Source organism: Pleurodeles waltl, chromosome 1_1, assembly GCF_031143425.1.
Source record: "Pleurodeles waltl isolate 20211129_DDA chromosome 1_1, aPleWal1.hap1.20221129, whole genome shotgun sequence".
Lineage (NCBI taxonomy): Eukaryota > Metazoa > Chordata > Amphibia > Caudata > Salamandridae > Pleurodeles > Pleurodeles waltl.
In genome coordinates this window covers 317,947,357-317,969,780 of record NC_090436.1, presented here as the reverse complement: position 1 = coordinate 317,969,780, position 22,424 = coordinate 317,947,357, and the positions used below count along the sequence as shown (strand labels likewise).

Below are 22,424 nucleotides of genomic sequence, written 5' to 3'. Positions count from 1 at the left end.
ACCCCAAAACGATTCCTGGAATAACTCCTGGAATTGAATCCATGATACAGCAAGAAATTCTGACAGAGATAATGGGAAGTCCTTGTAACTCTCCTATCATGGGTCTTCAGAAAACAAGTGGAAAGTAGAGAAATATAGAATTGTACAGGACCTTAGGAAAACAAACAATATTTTTACCCATTGTTGCCCTGTGGTACCAAATCCAGCTGCAATATTGTTTCAGATTCCATGTGAAGCTGAGTGGTTCACTGTCATTGATTTGTGTCAAGCCTTCTTTTCGATACTGTCAATTCTTCTTCACATTTCAGGTCAGAAACAGGGTTTTGGCATGGTGCCAAATTCCATAGGGGTATACCAAGTCACCATTGACTTTTAATCAGCTCTTAAAGAAAAATTTGGAATCCTTGGTCATGCCATGCAATTCAGTTCTGATTCAGTATATCAATGATCACATGGTGGCGCTGAATACTCATGAAGCTTGTAAACAGGATACCATTGCATTACTGAACCACCTGGCTGAGAATGGACATAAAGTATCCTCAGGAAAGTTGCAATATTGTCAAACACAGGTCCAAAACCTTGGACACCACATTGGGAAAGGAGTGAGAAAAGTGTCACAAGAGAGTATTTATTCTGTACTGAAAATGGATCCGCCAACTATCAAGAAAGAAGTCAGGATGTTTTCGGGAATGGTGGGCTACTAGAGACAGTCAATACCCAACTTTTCTCTGGTGGCTAAGCATTTACATAGGCTGACACACAAGGATGTGTCTGATCTGGTACCATGGCACAGCGGTTGTCTTGTTTGCATTTCTAGAGCTGAGAGAATGTCTCTGTCATTCCCCGTCTCTAGGGATGCCTAATTATTACAAATCAATTGTACTTTTCTGCAGTGAGAGGGAGGGCTGTGCTCTCTCAGTGCTGACTTAAATGCATAGAAATGCTAAGAGACCTGTGGAATATGTTTTGGCCACATTAGATCCTGTTGCTTCTTCATTGGCTGGATGTTTAAAATCAGTAGCTGCGGTTAGCACTAGTATAGAGAGGTGTGAAAATATTGTTATGGATCACCCATTAACAGTGTACGTCCCTCACTCAGTCAAGCTTTTTTTGACCAGAACTAGAACACAGCACTTGACAAGTAGCCACCTTACTAAGTACGAGCAGATCATATTGGCCGCAGAGAATGTGACAATCAAACGTTGTGAGGTTTTGAATCCTGCTATTCTGCTGCCAATAGTGGATCAAGGAGCTAACGAAGATTGAGAAGGGGACCATGGTTGTCTTGATGTCACTGAACTATGCACCAAATAGAGACCAGACATACAAGATGAACCATTACCTGAACCTCACTATGTCCTTTATGTTGATGGTTCATGATTGAGAGACAACTGAGGAAGTTAGACAACAGCTTGTGCTGTTTGTACTCTGTCTGGAGTTATCAAAGCTTCTTGGCTCCAAGGGATATTTTCTGCCCAGGTAGCTGGATTGATTTCCCTAACTAGAGCATGCTGTGTCTCTGATCAGTTGAAAGTAACAATCTTTACTGATAGTCAATACTGCTCTGGCAGTCTTCATTACTTTGGACAACTGTGGTCTCAGCGAGGTTTTATGAAGTCATTTGGATCTCTGATCCAGAATGATGAACAAGCTAAAAACCTCCTTGATGCACTTTAATTGCCTGGACGGGTTGCAGTGGTCAAGTGCCCTGCTCACCATTCTGGAGATGATCATGTGACTTTGGCAATAGGTATGCTGAAAAGTTTGCAAGTTACTGTGCCCATAACGTCTGTACCTTTAATGGTGAATTCACAAACGAGGGAATGGATGAGACTAACTTTAACCTATTGTTAACAACAGGTGATACTTAGGATGAGGTGAAAAGGTTTCAAGAGAAAGCATCTGATGATGAGCAGCAGAGTTGGGTCAGAGCAGGTTGTGTCAAAAGAGATGTTGGCACTTGGTTTGATGCTAAATTCAGATTGATGGCTGAAGCGTTGTGTTACAGATGTGCTGTGTGTCAATGAAACAATGTTGAAAATGGATCTGCAGTTACATTGAGTCACATAGAAAGGTCAGGAGGACCTTTTAACAGGATACATATGGATTTCATTGAGATGTGTGCCATGGATTGAGGTATGTTTCGGTGATTGTGTGTATCTTTTCCCATTGGGCTTAAGCGTACCCAACTAGGTAAAATGATAGTCTTACTGTAGCCAAAATGCTGTTGAGGGAACTAATATCTAGGCTTAGCTTTCTGATCTTTGGAATTAGATCGAGGTACTAATTTCAACAATGAGGTCCTGAAATTGTTGTGCCCAGCATTGCAAATGGAACAGAGCTTGCACTGCAGTTATAGACCTGAGGCTTTGGGTCTTCTTGAGCAACTGAATAGCTCACTGAAATTGAGATTAGCAAAGGTGTGTGCATCAACATCTCTGCAATGGCCTGATGCTTTGCCCTTTGTGTTGATGAGTCTTCGCAGTGTACCTGATCGAAAGACTGGACTGTCCCCCCACGAAACCTGGATGGGGAGGGCAATGAGACTGCCGGCGATTCCTGCTAATGGTCTAGTGCATATAACAGATGATATGGTCCTAGACTATTGCAAAGGCTTCGCTGATGTGGAGCGGTCTGTGTCTCATTAGGATGGCCCGAGTGCAGCCTGTTCACAACAGGAACAGTGCCATGACCTTATTCCCGGCGACTGGGTCTTGGTGAAGAAAAAAGTTTGAAAAACATGTAACTCAGTGGCATGGCCCTTAACAGGTGATCCTAGTGTCCATGACTGCTGTGAAGTGTGGTGGGCCACCCAGTTGAATCTGCGCTTCCAATAATCGCAGAGTTGAGTATCCCCTTGATACAACAGCGCCCATCCCAGAGTGGTGGAAGAAAGACAGTCTGAACAGGTTAGTCAGCTGTCAGGGACCAAGCAGAGATGGAAGTAGCACTCAATAAGTTGAAAAGGGTCTTGCGCAAGTCATGACCAACTCTGAAGCTGAAACGGTAGAGTCTTGTTCTGTGGCGAATGAGTCAGATTCAGGATCAGACCCCAGAGAAGGAACAAGTGCTGGAAAAAAGTGAGTGAAAGCTGGAGACCGTTGACCCAGAAGACAAGTATGTAGAAATGTGAGTCTGTGTAAACAGCGTATGCCAACAGCGATTGCTGAGGAAACTGAGAACTCTGAAGTGCGCTAAAATGAAGACGAAGGTGTGGCATTGAGAAAGTCAAAAAGAACAAGAGTGCCTAGTCATAGGTATTGTGCATCTGAGTGGAACCTACTTTGCAAATGATGCAGATCAAGAAACCTAGGAGTATTGGAGTCAACATACAGGTTCGGCTGAACCTCCATGAACTGAACATTGTGATCGAATTATACCTTGAACTTTCATTGTCATATAATTTTTGTTTGCATGCCCATTAGAGAGATTTACATTGATTGGGATCAAGAATTTGGATGGTTTCCTAGGTCCCAGTAGAAGAAAGAGGGTTGTCACTTAGAAGAACAGGGAGTAGGGCTAGGGAAGTCTCACGAAGATTCTGTATTGTTGATGAATGAACTTTCTTTTGCTAATTGCATTGGTGAAATCAATGAAGATATATTTTGCTGCGGCTATATTAGCTGAATAAGAGATCTGATTCTAAAGACATAATGGAGCCAAATAAGAGAAATAGATGTAAATACACAGTAGGTGCTTCATTGCTCCTTTCCTTTGTAATACTTATAAATCTGCTAGTAGAAGTGTTCTCCCCTACCAGACCTATAGAAGAAGCGGTATTTTCTAGTGATCCCCCCCATGTATTAATTCTAAGAAAAGTAGTATGTTAGATGGGAAAGCAATACATTTAGATGCATCTAGGGGTGATTATTCTGCAAACGTATATTTTCACTTATTACATGAATATTAAGTGACTATGGAGGCGAGGGATTGCTGTGTATGAACTCAGTTGCCAGCTTCTGTTTCAGAAGGCATTACTTACCATTATATTACCATGACTTATGAGATTTCATGTAGTCTTTTGTTGACTTTGTTTTATGGGACAGGACATTATCAATATTATTTTTCAAAATACAATTTAGTTCTTTTAGATATCCCTATAATTAATCATTTGAACAGACGTCCAGCGTCCTTGGAAATAAAAAAAATTGCAAGATTTTTCAAGCCTGTATCCAGTTTAAACACAGTTTATGCACACCAACACAATTTAACTTGAATATTATTAGATGCTGAGAACAAATTTCTGAATTTAGTCGAGGACAGAAAGTGAGGGTTGGAAGCTACCTCATTGTTAGATGAGCATTTTCAGAGTCAAAATAAGTGGACAAAGGAAAAAATAGAACATCATTTAGCTGGGAACTTAGCTACCTTAGCCTTAGACTGGGATCACAAAGGAAGATTGTGCATCTGGATGGAAAAATCTGCGATTGATAATGTGTTTGTGGGAAAGAGTGAATGTAAATACACCTTTGAGGTTCGAGTGAACCATAAGTTGTATTTGGATGGAGAGAACGCTGTTATCCCTGAAGTTTATTTTATTTGTGGAAAATGTGCTTATTTTAGATTATTCTGTCCTGAAGAAGCCTGAAACCTAGAGGCCTAAATGTTTTCTTGGAGGAGCCACCCAGATCTCAAAGTGGAATGAAAAGCATTTTAAAGGGACATATACCTGCTTTAGATATCAGAGGACAGCTTGTATTCCACATGTGATATTGTCCTTTCGGTATGCCTCCCACGAGGACTGCAGTAGTAAAATAAGGGTGCAGCCGCATAAAAAATAAGTGGATGACATCAAAAATGTTTCACTGAATTGTTATATTGACTCGTGTTCGTTTGATTTGTCTATGGATATTGTTGTTTGTGATGTACAACTGATATATGTTATGCTTGTAATGTATATATAATCATAAATAACACATTTCCATTATGATAAATTACACACACCTTTGAAATACACGAAACCAAGAAATAGGATTCTTTATTTCCTGAGATGCTTCTGTTAAATAATTCTTTCAAAATTATTTCTTAAGTTTTGCCTTTGACCATTTAATATACTTACCTGTATAGCTTAATGCTAAACTAATTGGTCCCCACTATACATTTCTTCATATATATAGGTAATGTGCCCCAGTTGTAGTGGGTTTATATGGCCATACCCCTTTAGTTTGCAGAACACAAATTGAGAGGGACATTTAATCAAAAGCCTACAGCAGGGAATACCCTATTACGTGCACTCAGCAGTGATCCGGAACACTCAAATGGACTACTTGTAATAATCCTCTACAGGGAATTACTGAGGGCCAAGAGAAAATGTAGCACTAATGCAACTTTTGAGAAAGAACAGCATAGGAGGCTTATGAGATTGAAGACTAGAGGATACCCTTCTTGGGTACTCAAAAGAGCAGTGGACAAGGTCGCTAAAGAAGAAAGACATACCATGGCACTATCAGATTTATAATTACTTTTAATATTCAAAACAGAGAAGTGGAAAGAATTCTTAGGAAGAGCTTACCAATGATCAAATTATCGCCCTATTCTTGAACCCCCTCATAGTATTACTTACAAAAAGAGTAGATCCCTTGGAGACATACTGGTATGCAGTGCCATTTCCCTGAGAATTAACAGCAATGGGGCTGACCTTAAGGGCTTCTTTCCTTGTAAAATGTGTAAGGTTTGCTGCTACAGCACAGTGAGAATGTAATATGACACCACATATGGCCATAAAACCAAAAAGATAAACAAATTCCTCACTTGTAGCTTGCAATTTGTGGCATATTTACTGGAATGTCCTTGCAAAAAAAGTTATGTTGGAAGTACAATACGCCCAGCTAAAAAGAGGATCTTAGAACATATGCATACTATTGATAACAAGGATTTACAATATCCCATGTAATGGCCTTGTGGAAAAGAACATTGCAGTGATAGGAGCGAGCTGGTGTATTACATTGTTGATTAAGTGTGTAATGAGATCAGAGGTGAGAATAGAGTTCTAGCTCTGCAAAGATTAGCTTAAAAACTACATTATCAGTCTAGAAACCAAAGGTCCATGAAGGCAGAATGTGGAAGAGGAAATCAAGATCCACCTTGGTACGTTTTTAGTGAATACCCTCTGATGAAATCAATGCCCGTTTGTTTGGTGTTCTGTTTTTTGTTGCTTCCTGTAAGTTATGATTAGCCTCTTACCTTCACTTTTATGTTTTTAACTAATCAATGTTATTTTCACAGAAGGAAAGGACGGGAATCTCTTTGAGATGTAACTCAGCAAGCTGTCAGGAGCCCCTTACCCTTTTCTTCCAGCATGTCACTTGGGGGTGAAGGAACTTACAGATTAGAGCTCTTTTATTTAGAGCTTAATTCTGTTCTTTTTTTAACACAGTGACATGTTGCTCTCCATTACATAAATTTGATTATATCATGTCACATATTTTGTCATGCTAGCTCTTCATGTGGAGTCTATATGTTTTGTTTTTTATGGTAATTTTATTCATGATTGTTGCATGGGGGGACATTGTCGGCACTGGCAAGGTGGGTGGACTTCGGGCCCTTAGACATTCTGTTTTTAATTTTTTAATTTCTTCTCTGTCTTCACTTTGATTTTGCATTATGCATTTCCATTATTGCAAGTTGAAAGTCATTTTAACTTAGATGGGCAACTATTATGTATATAGTAAGCTTTTATTTTATCAATAGCCCACTTGGACCAAACGTGTTCTCTTTTGTTTCATAGAGCATTTGCCCCCCCCTTTTTAAGTACCTTTGTACCAGTATGTTGGTTTCTCAGTACTAGTTAACATTTGAGTTTGATTGCTATGAGGTTAGACCTAGGATATCCAATATGTAATTTTGGTTCCCACTGATGTATTAATTTTATTGAATTATTTACCTATACTTGTGATACATATATATCTGTAGCTTCCAGAAGAATTACCTATCTGTGTCATGTTGCGGAGTGATATTAACACTGACTTGTATTGTTCTAGTAATGAACATAACTTTCCAAAATGGCGCTTTCATTAGAGATTAATTTTTCATCCCTCATGTATGTTTGGTGACTATTTGTAGCTTTGAATTTCAGCATGATCATGTGACAAAGGCCCTGAGGGCCAAAAAGTGTTGTATGTGTGTTTGTAGAGTAAATTATACTATTACAGTTTTCACCATGTGACCGCCTATCTTTGCCTTTAAACTGTGGATACTGTTGCCTACTGTGCTCCCACAGCATTTGGGCTGCTCCCACATGGTGGTCCAAGCATTTAGGAGCTCCGAAGTTGTGTATATATATATATATATATATATTTATATATATGTGGTCAAATAAGTGGTGTGCTCTTGCTGTTGGTGCAGACAACGGAGATTGACCACTCTCCAGATTAAGGCCTTCATTACTGACTACCATATTATGACCGCAGCAGTCATGCTGCAGTCGGACCGTCAGCACCTCCAGTATTAGTTGTCCCGGCGGTCTGGGTGTCTGGCGGTCCCGGTGGTCCTAATCTGCCAGGGCAACGCTGCAAGCAGCAATGTCCTTGGGATTACGGCTTTGTTCTCTGCCAGCGATTTCATGGCGGTAGCACCGCCATGAAAAGGATGGTGGAGAACGGGTGCAGGGGGCCCTCCAGCCTGCAACTACTCACATACCTACCTAAACAGCCGTAGAACAACTCACATACCGATTCACAAACCTATAAAATCAGTCACACGCACACGTACACATGGATATATAGAGCTGCACACTCAATTACATATTATATAATAGAAATAGCATAATTGATTAGTAGTATAGAAAGTATACTATTTTAACTTTTGTAGTGCCATGCTATATATCCTTACAACTCACAAACTTTTAAAAAACAGTCGTACTCACTGGATGATGTCATCAGTAATGTCATTTGAGATGTCATCAGTGATGTCACTGATCATGTCATGAGTGATTTGAGGTCATAAGCAGTGCATTGCGGGGGCAGAAGGTATAAAGTTAGGTCAGGTAACTATAACTGCTGAATTTCATTGTTTTTTTAGGAGTGAAATATGAGCCTAACTATAACGTTCCTGTAACCTTTGTTTTTTTTCATTGAATTTCTAAGGTTTTTAAATTCTATTTCCTAACTATAACGTCCCTGTAACCTTGGTTTTGTCAGTGAATTTTTAAGGTTTTTTAATTCTATTTCCTAACTATAAAGTCCTTATAACATTTGGTTTTTTTTCAGAGATTTTTTATGTTTTTATAAAGAGATACTATTGCAAACTTTTATATATTATATATTAATTTGTATAACTAATCAAGAGTGAGGAATAATGTGACTACCTCCTGTATTATTTAGCAGATGGTGGTAAAAACAGTAATCCACTTATAGTGAATAAGAGAAAACATAAAGAAACAGGAGTAATTTTATAGGAGGTATAATAATATAAAATAACTATATTGAACATTAATTAATGTTTTAGTTTTATTTTATTTTTTTAATTGCGAATCCTTGGATTTTCTGCAGATCTGCATATTGTCCTGTGAGTAAACTCTATGGTTTTTGGTCCCATCACATGTTGGTTTGGATTCGGATCTGCAGATAGGCTGATTTATTTTAAAAATATTTTATGTATATGAGTTTCTAAATTTAATTCTACTGTAAGAATGGACATATTTCAGAGCTGTTTAATGATTGTGGTATTTATTTGTGTATAAATAAAGTCGTTTCAGATTATGGCGAATCCGCGGAGTCGGGTAATTAGAAAAATAAATCTGCTTTTCTATTGGTTCATATGAATCACACCCTGTTACGACTCTGTCGTCCTATTTCTAGGGGGCACTGTAAGGGGACTCTCGGTAGCCTGGGAATCAGCTTGAACACTTATCTAGAGTCCCTTGTTGACTCCTGTTTGTTTCTCTTTTCGCCATGGTATACTTGTGTAGTACTACATTTTCTTCCTGGGACTGCAAATCCCATAATGCACAGCCTGGTAGTCAGGAAAGCCTGGATTTTGTTTCCCATTGTTTTCTATGGGAGAATTCCAGTTGCTCCTTTTCACCGGATCCTCTCCTCCAGGACTTGCAAGTGTCTGAAACTACACACACCTGAGACCTCTCCTGTGCAGCCCAGTCATGTGATTCCATCTGGGGTTTTCTGCAGCTTGGAACTGCTTATAAGCAGCCATTTCCTCAAGATCCCTGTTGTGCATTGGAGTTTGATTCCTTTGTGTTACAGACCCCTTATCGGATGGTGTTCCAATTTTGTTACTGTTCTGTTCCAGCTTGATCCTGTTTCCTGTTTCTCTGCCCTGCTCCTGATTGTTCCAGCCAGAGTCTGCTCCCCATCTCTTAGCCTTGTACCTGTTTGGTTCTTCCAGAGCCTGCTCCCTGTTTCTCTGTCCTGCTCCTGCCTTGTTTCAGCCTGAACCTGCTCTCTGTTGTTTCCCAGTCCTGTTTACTGCGTATTCCTGATCCCTGTATTCCAGCCCTGTCCTTGCTTGTTCCAGCCAGAGCCTGCTCTCTGATTCCCAGTCCTGTCTCTGTTTGTTCCAGCCAGAAATTTGCACCCTGTTTTCCAGTCCTAGTCCTGGCTTTGCTTCAGCCTGAGCATGTTCCCAGTTCTTGCCTCTGCCTCTTAGTTTGTCCCTTCTGTTTCCATTTCTTCTTGGTTATTTGTGTCTGGTAAGTGTTCTATCAGTCTTCACCAGTCCTTTGTACTGGGGTTGGCTCCTGGTTTCCAGGAGGCAATTCCAGCCCCCATCCTTGTCTAGTGTTATACGTTGTCTTTCGTGCCTAACAGTGACAGCGTGCTATTGCTGTTTTCTCAGGAATCGCCACTGTATTTCCAGCTGGACCCACAAGAGCGTGTCTTGTGTATGTAAGTACTATCCTTGTTTGTGATCTAGGGTCCAGAGACAGAATCACTTTTGCTGCCTCCTTTCTATGAGGCTGGCAGGGTGATTATCTGTAAGAGCAAACTGCACAGAGGCATTGGCATTCCCTGTCACTGTGGGAGGTTCTGCACCCTACTCTGTGTACAACCCCAGCGTGTTTGTCCATTAGTAATTTGTTTCCTGTTTGTTCACACAAGGGTTGCTCTGCTTTTACTTTCCTTCTTCCTGTGCCTGTCCATAGCTGTCCTTTCCGTGTATGCCTTTAGCTGCTCTTCTGTCCCAGTGCACTACCTCTTTAAGACATTCGGTGACCTCAAGGGGTGTCCCAACCAGAGTTCTGATCAGACCCGCCCGAATCCATGACACACCCAACTTTTGAAAGAACACGCCCAACAGAGTCATTTTTATTTTCTCTGCTGGTGAAGAAGGTTTCATTATTTCACTGGAAAAGAAAAATGGCAGAAGGTGGAGATCCAGGCAGGTTGCAGCATTGGAAGATGTGGAAGATCATCAGGAAGGAGGTGCAGGAAAGAAAGTGATGTTTGCAGTCCCTAGTGGTGAGAAAAAGGCTTGTTCAGTGTTCGTGGAATGCACTCTATGTAGGAAGCAACTTTCTGGAGGCACTGGAAAGAAATACATCTAGGGTTTTCCACAATGTGGAAACACATATGAAGCTACCATGAACTAACATATCTGTGTAGGATGAGAGAGAGGGCCACTGATACTTCAGCTCCTGTACCAGCAACATCTTCTGCTGCTGAAGCTCCTCAGAACATCTCTATTGCACCTACATGCAAAGACCTTAATGACATGGTCACTCGTTGTGGCAAGTGCCAGGAACTCATTATTAAGAAAAATGAAGACATCCTTACCATGCTCTAGAAGGTTAAGAGCCACCATTGTTGATTTGTGTTCTTTTTTTTGTTACAACACACTAGTTTGTTGAATAGGCATACGTGTTGGATGCACTTTTACCGTTTTTAGACTTTCTATTTTTAAGTCTTCTTTCAAAAACAAACTCCAAAAAATAAAAAAAGTTTTTTCCCCAAACATTTTACAAAAAAATGCTTCTTTTTTAGAACCACCATATTTACTACAGAGATGGGTCTCTGTTTTTATTTTTGAGTGTATATACTACTAATTGTGTTGGTATACAAGTGTGTGTATCAGTATATACTAGTGTATGTCTGGCTGTGTCAGTGTGAGGATCAGTGTGTTCCTGGGGGTATCAGTATGTGCCTCAGTGTGTGCCTGTGTTTCTCATTCTGAGCATCAGTGTTTGTCTGGGTGTATCAATGTATGCATGAGTTTGTTCCTGGGTGTGTCAATGTATGATTCAGTGTTTGCCTGGGTATGTTAGTGTTTGCATCAGTGTGTGGGTATGTCACCATATATGTCAGGGTGTCCCTGGGTGTGTTAATGTATGCATCAGTGTTTGTATGGGTGTTTCAATGTATGCATGAGTGTCTATCTGGGTGTGTCAGTGTCTGGATTAATACATGCCTGTAAGTTTCAGTGTATATACCAGAGTGTACCTGGGTGTCTTTATGTATGCATCAGTGTTTGCCTGGGGTGTTAGTGTATGCATTAGTGTGTGCCTGGGTGTGTTAGTATATACATCAGTGTGTGCTTGTGTGTATGAGTGTATGGATGAGTGTGTACTTGGCTATGGGAGTGTATGCATCAGTGTTTGCCTGTGTATGTTAGTGTATGCATCACTGTGTGTCTGGGTATGTCAGCAGGTATGTCAGGGTGTGCCTGGGTGTGTGAGTGTATGGATAAGCATGTGCATGGGTGTGTTATTGTAGGCATCACTCTTTGCCTGGGTATGTCAGCGTATGCATCAGTGTTTGGGTGTTTCAGTGTATGCATGAATATCTATCTGGGTGTGTCAGTGTCTGGATTAGTATGTGCCTGTATTTATCAGTGTATGTATCAGTCTGTCCCTGGGTGTGTCAGGATATATATCAGTGTGTACCTGGGTGTCTTACTGTATGTGTCAGTGTTTTCCTGGGTGTGTTAGTGTATGCATTAGTCTGTGCCTGGGTGTTTTAGTCTATACGTCAGTGTGTGCTTGGGGGTATGAGTATATGGATGAGTGTGTACCTGGCATTGTTAGTGTATGCATCAGTGCTTGCCTGGGTGTATCAGTATATGCATCGGTGTGTATCTGGGTATGTCAGCATATGTGTCAGGGTGTGCTTGGATGTGTGACTGTATGGATAAGTATGTGCCTGGGTGTGTTAGTGTGCACATCACTCTTTGCCTGGGTATGTCAGCATATGGATCAGTGTTTGTCTGGGTGTGCCAGTGAATGCATGAGTGTCTATCTAGGTGTGTCAGTGTCTGGATTAGTATGTACCTATATGTATCAGTGTGCAAATCAGTGTGTCCCTGGGTGTGTCAAGGTATATACCAGTGTGTGCCTAGGTGTGTTAGTCTATGGATCAGTGTGAGCATGGGTGTGTTACTGTATGCATAATTGTTTGTCTGGTTCTGTTACTGTATGGATATGTGTTTGTGTGTGTATGTGGCAATGTATATATCATTGTTTGTCTGGGTGTATAAGCAGCCATTTAAGTACATACGTGTTATGTCAGCGGCTCTATCCCTGTGTTAATAGTAATATGAGTTGTAGTTTCTACTTCTGAGTTAATACATATGTGAGCATAATGCTTTGCAAGGCCACATGTAACTCGGTTAAACTTAGAACAACATGTTCCTTCTGTTATTAACAACATATCCTGTTTTATGGGCCCCCTATAGCCTGCCTAAATGTTGACTCTTCTGTGGTAAAAAGGAACTGTAATCTTTCTTTTCTGATTATTATACCTGTTTTATTGTTATGATATAGATATTATTTATATTCCTTTTTAGTGCTTATGAAGATACGACTCATTCTCATACATCTAATATACAATGTTCCCTCTAATAACACATTTTAATTTAAACCATGTTATACTACACATACCTCTTAAGTATGTTTCTTGCTCTGTATATTAGTCTCAGAATTAGTTAGAATTTCTTCTCACTTAAAATACGCAAAAACCAAGCAGCAGAATGACCCAGCACTCTCAAGTAAGTGAACCATTAACGGCAAGCTTTTCAACTTTGCTTTCAAGGTTACTCAATGACAGAGCCAATCAGAATCTCTCTTTCACATGTAAGTTATGCTATACATCCTGTGACTGGTTATCATAGCTAACCCTTTCCAACACTTCTCAAAAGATAGCCCAAATCTATACCAGTTTTCGTCAGATCCACGGATCTACTGCAGCGCTAAGCGCGGCCCCCCTGTGTAACACCGCAATTTATTTTTAGCATATAGTCTAAAATAATGCTATACACTATCTTTAAATAAACAAATGTACTGACCCCCAAACATACTTTTAAACATCTTTTTCCCCAGTGGAACTGTAACTACAAAGTCACAGTCTAGTCTTTTTATAGACTTTTTATAGTCTTATCCCCATGATCCTCTAGCTGTGCTACCATAATAACATAGCATGTTCTCTTGCAGCAGTAGATCACATGTTCATATCAGTTTCTGAAACCACCATGCTTACTTTTAAATGAAAAATAGCAAGTGTGGTTGACTTTTTCAAATAATAGACACATCACAAAGGGCAGCACTTTTTCTGCCAATCCCACATCTGTTTTCTTTTCTTATAATATCACTACCTACCTTTATGTACCACCATATTTAAAACAACCAATAAAAACGTGTTTCAAGTTTTAACTAATACCCTCTATTTTCAACTCCATTCCTGCATTTCATTTCAACATTTCCTCTTTCAGCTGTAGACTTGTCTTCTGTGGTACTTCGGCTTCACTCCAGAATGCTCAGAGTGTTGATTGTGGGACACAGCTATGCATTTTGGGCTAAAGAGAGTGCAAGAAGGAGTGACATAGACAGGGACCTGGGTTTATGTAATGTGGACATTACTTTGATTGGCCAGAGAGGGTTAAAGTGGAATCAATTGCTGCCTTTGCTTGAAAACATTAAGGATTGCCAAAATCCAGATCTTATGACACTGGGGTGGCAAACAACCTAGGCACAGTTACAGGGGTAGGATTGGAAAGGATACCTTTGGAAAGTTAATGGCACTTTTCCCACACACTATTGTATTTTTTTCTAGCATTTGCAAAAGGCAGATGTGGAAGTGGTCAAGTGAATTATGTCCACAAATCCAAGAAACATGTTAATAAAACTCTTTCTGGATTCCTAAGAGATTCCTAAGAGACCATAACTTGGTCTCTAGATACCACAATGAGTTACAGTTTGATAAGGATGGTATATATAGAAATGATGGAGTTCACCTGTCAGAGAAAGGCAACAGGGTGTTCCTGCAGAACTTGAGAGACTGGATCCTGTTTCATGTGTAGTGATCACCTATGCATCATAAACACACAGACTTTTCAGAGCCAATCCTTTTACCATACACACATTAATTTATGTTTAAACACTTACTTTTTGTATTAAATCTCATCTGGATCCGAAGATCCATCCTTGGATCTTGAAAAAAAAAATAAACAATTGTTCACATTCTCTTCTCAATAATTCCTAATGTGCCACATATATATGAGCCCCTCTGGTCAGAGAACTCATACCCGGAGGCTTACATATGTGTTGTGTTGCTGCCCATATTGTTTCCCCTGGCACCCACAATCATGCATCTCAGCTCACAGCCACCCTACTCTGTATGAGTAGCTCTCTGAGGGTGAAAGTGTGCATAAGAGTGTGTGACTGGATACGAGAGTGGCTGTAAGAGTATCTATCTGAATATGTGGGTATGCGTAAAAAGTATTTTTAAAACATTTTCTGAGATCCGAAGATCCATCAACGGGATTCAGCGCAGCCCCTTGTGATTCAGTAGGTGGATCTGTGGTTCTCAGAAAATCCTTTCTTTGTACACATTTTTTACAAATTATTTATTCCTCAGGCACATTCACATGATGTATCTGGGGTCAGGGAGCTCCTACCCTGACCCCATTATATGAATTGCAGCCCACATTTCAGCCCCGGGGACCGTTCCCCGATAAAACAAAATGGCAGCTGAATCTTCCCTGTCGGGTTGTGGCCCGCCAATCGTAAGCTTCCTATGGCTCATGGACCTGCGGATCAATCCGCAGTGGATCTGTGGACTATCTGCATGCCCAGATATCTATATTTTTGGTCTTAGATAACTCCAAAGCTACTGAACAGATATACATCACATCATTAAAAGCATGCATTCTTCCTGCCAGATTTGGTGTAATTCCGTTCAGAGGTTTGGGCTGTAGTCGTGTTAATATTTTTGAAAAATCCCATTGACACAGAATGGGAAAAAGAGTGTTTTGCCCCCCACCTTTCTCAACCCATGCTTGCCAAAGCTTTTTATTCACAGCAGAGAGACATCGATGAGTTTCGGCTCACATGAAAATTTCTCAAGGTGACAAGCCCCACTACCATTAGAATTAAATAAACATACAAGCATAAACACTGAAGAGTTTTTGTGTTAGGTATTGGACCAGTGTACTATGCATACTCAAGTAATCATAACCATAACAAAATACATATTGAATTCTACGTGTAAATACCAACATAAAGTCATACAATATAATCCTAAAAGTGCTAAAAAAATAAACAAATAAATAAACCATAAAGGGGAACACATTTGACATGAAAGAAATACTATTTTCCAGATGTAATGGAAACTAATTCATTAACTGGAGTATTATCTTCTAGGATATGGGACTCAGTGTCAGCTCAAAGCAGCACTCTTTATATAATACATTATTACCAGAAATAATGATATTTGACAATCAATCAAACAAAAAGTCAAATTTCGCACAAATGAGCAATTCATATGTATAAAATATATTACCAAGCATGATGCATGCAGAGCAGTATATATACATGAAATACTCAATATATGCATCAATATAGCAAGATTTTGCCAAAGTAAGCAGTGCACATAGGCCCTAATTATGACAATAGAGGTAATGCCACCTACCGCCGCGGCAACGGCCGCCAAAAGACCATCGCCGGGGCTAACATCCGTCCGTCAAATTATGACCACAGCCGGATTTCTGCCACAAGAAGGGTGGAAATCCGGCTGTGGCCATACTGTCGGGCGGTGTTAAGGTGGCGCTGCTACCACCAGCAGCGGCACGCCAGTAGTCCGCTGCCAGCCATATTATGTCAAATAATACCACCTGGCGGTGTTCTGCTGGCGGGCGCTGCTGGCGGTAGCAGTGCCCCGTTCCCTGCCGGAAAACCCCCTGGATGCAGGTAAGTCAGGTTGCCAACAGGGGAGGGGGTGGGGGGTTGTGTGTGTGTGTGTGTGTGTGGGGGTGTGTGCATGAACGTGCGAGTGTGTGCGTGACTGCGATTGTGTGTTTAGTTTTGTTTGCGTGTGTGTGTGCATGGGTGAGAATGCGTGTATGAATGGAAATGTGAATGTGTGTCTGCGTGTCAGTATGAATGTGTGTGCGTGAATGAATGGATGCATGCGTGTATGCCTGTGTGAGTGAGTGTGTGAATGCGTGGTGTGTGCCTGCAAATGTGCATGTATGGGTGGGGATTAGAAGGGGGAGCGTGGATGGAGGGGGGTGGGGGTTGTCTGCGGAGTTTTAGGGGGGTGGGTGGGCCTCCTACCAGTGACAGGCAAGGAATTCCCTGTCACTGGTACGGCCTACCACCATGTTTTCGTGGCATTACAAAGGCCGCGTAAACCATGGCAGTAGGCAGGGTCAAAATGCCGCCACCGGTACAGTAGCGGCCGCCGGATTGGATATTGTTATCTCTGGCCCGGTGGCTGCTACCGTCATGGCGGTCGGTGTGGTATATTGGCGGGTTGGCTCCAGCCAACCCGCCATTGTCATAATGTGGCAATATGTACTGCCAGCCTGTTGGTGGTACTACCGCCAAATTAACACCGACCGCCGGGGTCATAATGACCCCCATAGTCATTATTCCCAATATATAGGACACAGAGTATTAATATAACAGCATAATATTGTATATTCTACGCATCCCTAAATTATAGGTTTAAATGCCTTGGTTGCAAATGCAATCATGTGTGCAAAGTCACATTTTAATAAACAATATATCATTGCTATTGGAAAATGAGAAATACTAATATAAGAAAATCAATAAAAATAACTACATCAAATCCAATAAAAATGGACAAAACTACCAAGCCACAGTTAGAATGCCAGCAGGATAGATGGTAATATCCATGTACTAAATCCTGTACATCCCCTACAGAACATAGTTTATCAATGACTCATTTTTTATATTGAATTAGCCAACATGCACCTCTAGTTCTTCATTCTTATTTTGTCTGTAGATCAAGAAAATACCTTGATTCCAGTTGTCTTAGCTGCCTAACTCTGTTGCCCCCACACACATTTTTGTTCCTATCATTGAGAAATAATGCAAGCTGTGATACATCAGACTGATGAACTAGGGAGAACTGCCTTGACACAGGATAAGAGATATACACATTCCTGATTGCTCTTTGGTGCTCAAGGATTCATTTTCTGAGCGGAAAAGTGGTGCTCCCTACGCACATAAGATTGCCGGGCGCACTTCTGTATGTAAACATAAAAGTGTGATGAACATGTGAGGAACTGGCTAATGTGTCTCTTTTGCCCACTAGATGACACATATTCAAGAGTATTCAAGATTTGTTTTCAGGCCTTACATTGACTGCATTTAAACAAACCCATCGATTTGGACAGCCAAATGTCCCCCTTCAATCACCTGGCATGATAGCTATGTGTCAAAGTATCACCCTGTGATTTACCTCACCTATAAGTAATGGAGGGTCTGACCGGCAATCCAGGGCCTATTACCCCATCATTCCTAGAAAGGGCCCAATGTTTACTCGTGGTATTTTTTATCACATGTGAAGATCTGCTGTAGGTGGTAATCAGACGTATGCACTCATCTTTTTGAAATAAGAGATCTCTAGTTACTGAATCTGCTTTTCTGTCAGCCATATTCAAAATCTTGGCAGTGTAGCCTCCCTCCTTAAACCTCATATTCATACGAGTATTTTATTTCCGTAATTCATTCTCAGTATTACACACCCTTTTGATCCTCAATATTTCACCGTACGGAATACTATTAACTAAGTTTTTGGGATGATGACTTCTAAAGTATAACACACTATTTCCTGCTGTTTCCTTCTGAAATATAGTGGAACAGATTTTACCCTTCTTCACCCAAACTTTTACATCTAAGTGTGCAGTTTCAATTTGGCTCCTTCTAGTCGTGAATCTCAGATTAAGGGGATTTCATTTAATCTCTGCAAAAATATCTGTGCTTTCTCCAAGGGCCCAGTCCACAATATAAATAAATCAATGATGTACCTAGCCCACAAAGATATAGGTTTAGTGAACTCCTCATTCTTTTCCGCCCAGGCCACCTGCTCCTCCCAACAGCCAATCACAAGATTTGAAGCAGGTGCCCATCACGGTAACAATCTGCTGTCTGTAGTATGTACCATCAAATATAAAGATATTCTCTTTAAAACAATACCTGATCATATTGTGTAACATTTTGTTATGTTCATAAAAACATACAGCGCTAGTTTTCAGAAAATGTTCACAAACGCACTCTAAACTGGTGATCAATACAAATGTAAAGCAAGGAGACATCTATGGTAATCAACACATGGGTGTCTACCCATTCAATGTCTTGTATCTTGGTAAGGAAATCGCTGCTGTCCCTACCAATGGAGGGTAAGGCAAAAATGAAAGGAAAAAGAAAATGATTGATATAAATGGCTGTGTTTTCTAAGAATCCCTCATTAGAAGAAACTATTGTCCTCCATGGCGAATTGCACATGCTTTTGTGGATTTTAGGTAATAATTAAAAGCATGGCATCTTGGGATAGTCCTTCTTCAGAAATAGGTGTTTGTCAAAATCCAGTATGCCTTGATCATGCCATTCTGAACAATCAGGGTATTTGCGTACTGACTCTAAGCATGTTTAACACAAAGGTCAAATAACGTTCTGACAGGTTCAGCTGTCTTAATACCTCATTTTTATACATTGCAACATCCATCACCACAATGTTACCACCCTCGACTGATGGTGTAATGACTAAGGTGTCATCAGATTTCAATATATTTAATGCTTGTTTTGTGCATTAGACAGATTGTCAGGTTCTCTGTTAGTCTTATTTCTCAGGGTCATTAATTCTTTCACCATGATATCGTAAAATACATCAATATTATCATGATGCATTGAAGGCATCATTCTAGATTTCATGTTAAAGCCATTCCCATGTGGGGTATTCACATCTGTTCCCAAAGACACAAAAAGTTGGCTTAATTCAACATCTGGATTCTCTGCTTTTTCCTCCCTAAGTAATGTTTCAAGATCTAGGAAGCAATCTACATCACCAATTTTGATGTAACTATTCCTAATAAAGTTATCAGAATGAGTACATTTTTTGAGGGACATTTCATGCAATTTCCAAAATTGTAACTTTCTAATAAATAGATACAAATCAACTCATGTTTGTGCATAAGTAAAGTCCAAAATAAGACAGAAAGTCAGTCCCAGCTCAAGAAGAGATATTTCCACATCAGGTCATGTTCTTTAAGATAGATTGATAACCGTAGGTTTATGCATTAGGTTTTTCTGTTTAGAAGACTACTCCTGGGTTGCGGTGAGTCATGTTCCTCTTCTTCTCATACTCTTTCTCTGCGTGTGCCTCTTCCTCTGCTTCTTACAAGTGATCTGTCCTTTTTTGGCTTGACACTTGGCGAAGTAGTCAATATTTGTTGTAAAAACCCCAACGGGATTAGCAGTCATCGAGGGGTCAGCCACATCATCTGTGTCAGTGCTAATATCGGAACTGGATTCACTGGGTATGTGATCATGTTGTTTTTGTGTATCCTCTTGTCGTATTTCCTTTCTATATATATCATATGTTACATAGATATAGATAATGTAAAGATATATATTTTCACAGTGATTGTGGTCAGTGGCCACATGTGCCCGCAGGTTCAAAAAGGGACGTTTTATTTATGAGTGTTGTACCATGTTCAGGCAATAGTTTTTTAATGTTAGAGTGTGCCACACACATAATAAATGCATTTTTTCATGAGTGCATTCTTTTGATGGTGCAGTGGTGCCAAGTTACACGGAACTCTGGATTGTTTTGCACACTTCCCTGCACAAAAACAATTCTTAGAGGAAGAGCAACACAAACTTTTGATAAGAACAGTGGTGCATGGTGCCAGCCTCACAGGTAGGGTATAGGAATACAGGAGTGGAGTGGACATCAAGTGAATGATACTGCCAATATTCTGTTCAGGTGCTCGCCTGAGTTGATTCAAGGGATGTCAACTCATGTCATTCACTCTTAAAGAAGTAGTATGGCAGGGGTGTTAGTGTTCTTCTCTGTGGTTTTATGTACCTCATAGTCCCAATTTTCCTGATGTGCAGTATGCAAAGGACCAACTTGACTCATCAAAAGGGGGCGGGAAGTAAAGATCATTTGCTTGAATGGATGAATAGTTCAAAATGTAATTTTAGGTTAAGATTAGGAAACTAGGAATAGGCTAGCTGATTTAAAAAGTACAGTGCTGTGCCTGTCTAAATTATTTTTTTGTAGAGAGTACCACTAATCATTGTTTTTATCTTCTTTCCTTCATGAACACCCAAGGGCAAGAGGGCACCTCGCCAAGCAGCTGCCACCACCACCAGTGCTGTGGTGGGTGGGATGACCACCAGCGCCGCGGACACAGTAGATGGTTCTCCTGGCCCCAGTAAATCATGTGTATCATTTCTGACTTTCTGATACCACTGGTACAATTATGGCCTTGTGTAGACTTACTATTTACTTTTTTCTTAACTCCCATTTTAATGTTTGTTATCTCTGTATTTCCCTGTGTTGTCTATAATTCCTGTTTCCGCAGCTGACTTCTTTTTTTCTTTTTAGTAAGCGTTCCCTCACCCATCTTTTACTGTCTTGTGCAGTACTGTTAGGAGGAGAACAGATTTGTGGCAATGTGAAGAGGATCACATCCATACTCAAGTATTCTATTCATCACACATGTTGCTTGAGAAGGCTTTCTTCCTCAAACAGTCAAAACGAATAGAGACAGAGATAGAATGGTCATGAACCCTCAGTGTTGTCTCATAGTACCAGTATCCATGACAGTGCAGCATGGCAGGAATGAGCTACCATAACCAACCAAAGGTTTAGGGTGACTCATTTACTAGCTGGTTTTTAATAAGTTGTCAACCAACAAACAAACCTCTCAAAAGGGATACTTTCAGTAGAAGAAACTGATAGCTAACCTAAATGTAATGAGGTATTGCTGTTGTGTCATGTGCAAAATAAATACTTAGGTAGCTAATCCGGCATCTAAAATGGGTGCATTGTGTTTTCCTCTCTGCACACAGACTACCGGTGCAGCCACAACAAGCACCAGCCAGCCATGGACTTCGGAGGAGGCCCAGCCACTTGAGGGAGGTAAAGAAGTCCCAGTGGTGGCAAGGAAAAGTGGTAAGTCACCATGCTTTCTTATTGACAATACTGTGTTGCTAATCATGGCAGAGATCCTGCCCATCACCTCCAGTCCATTCCCTGCCCATGGCATTTCACCACCTGCAATGCAGTTTAATTCAGCACTGCAGTGCAGGCGGTGAAATATGTGTCTGCTGTGGCACAAGTAAGCCTGCAATGCATACATACTGAAGACAAGGTGTGTTTCCCAGTGCCATCTCAGTAACCTACTAGTTCTTCACTTCATCATTCTTTCTTTTTGTCCCAGCCTACCCAAAAATGTAAATTCTATCTTGGCATATGAAACATTTTTCTGCCCAAGTGACATATTTCATGGCTTCCACTGTTTTCCTTTGTTTAACCAGCGTGACTAAGCAAAAGCATAATACATTATCAGTTACACCCAACCGTTCCATAGCTAACCCTCTATCTAGCCCAAACCCTATACCTTACCTCCCTGTAGACTAACTTTCTTCATTGCAGAGTGAAGGTACTTGTCGAAAATAATCTTTGTTGGAGGCCAGGTTGTAATGTTGGAGTAAGTGCCTGATTTAGAGTTTGGCGGTTGGGATACTCTGTGACAAATGTGACAAATAAAATATATATCCTGTTACTGTACTGCAGTTCATCATTAAATTCTATGCACTGTCTACTATAATATGGTGGATGGGATATCCAGTCGTCATCTGCCACATATGTGACAGAGTATCCCATCTGCCAGAATCTATCAGCCCCTAAGTTTGGACTCAGAGTAGAATTGAAGACGGAGTTGGAGAACAGCATGGTCATTGGAATTATGTTAATAACATAATATGCTACAGCTGCCCCAAAAACATGCTGCAGAGTAAAAGGATCCACCAGCATGGCTCTGGTAATGCTGCATAGTCAAGTATTAATTGTGCAGCATATATACTCCGTACTCAATAACGGCAACTAATTCATTGATTCACACAGGGTCTGTTCAGTTCCACTATGAAATCCTTTAAACTGAAATCACTTTTTGAATATGTTGGTGTTCCGGTTTAATTTCTTGCTGTCACTGTCAAGAAA

General features: G+C 40.5%; 1 protein-coding gene across 1 annotated transcript in view; it reads left to right on the top strand.

The window, feature by feature from the left end:
- The window catches only part of LOC138296040 (uncharacterized), a 117,919-nt gene extending 95,771 nt beyond the window's left edge, over window positions 1–22,148 (top strand). Inside the window, exon 5 of the mRNA XM_069234827.1 lies at window positions 20,529–22,148. The gene's annotated coding sequence lies outside the window, so the exon portion shown is untranslated. The remainder of the gene's footprint in view (window positions 1–20,528) is intronic.
- Window positions 22,149–22,424: the final 276 nt, after the last annotated feature.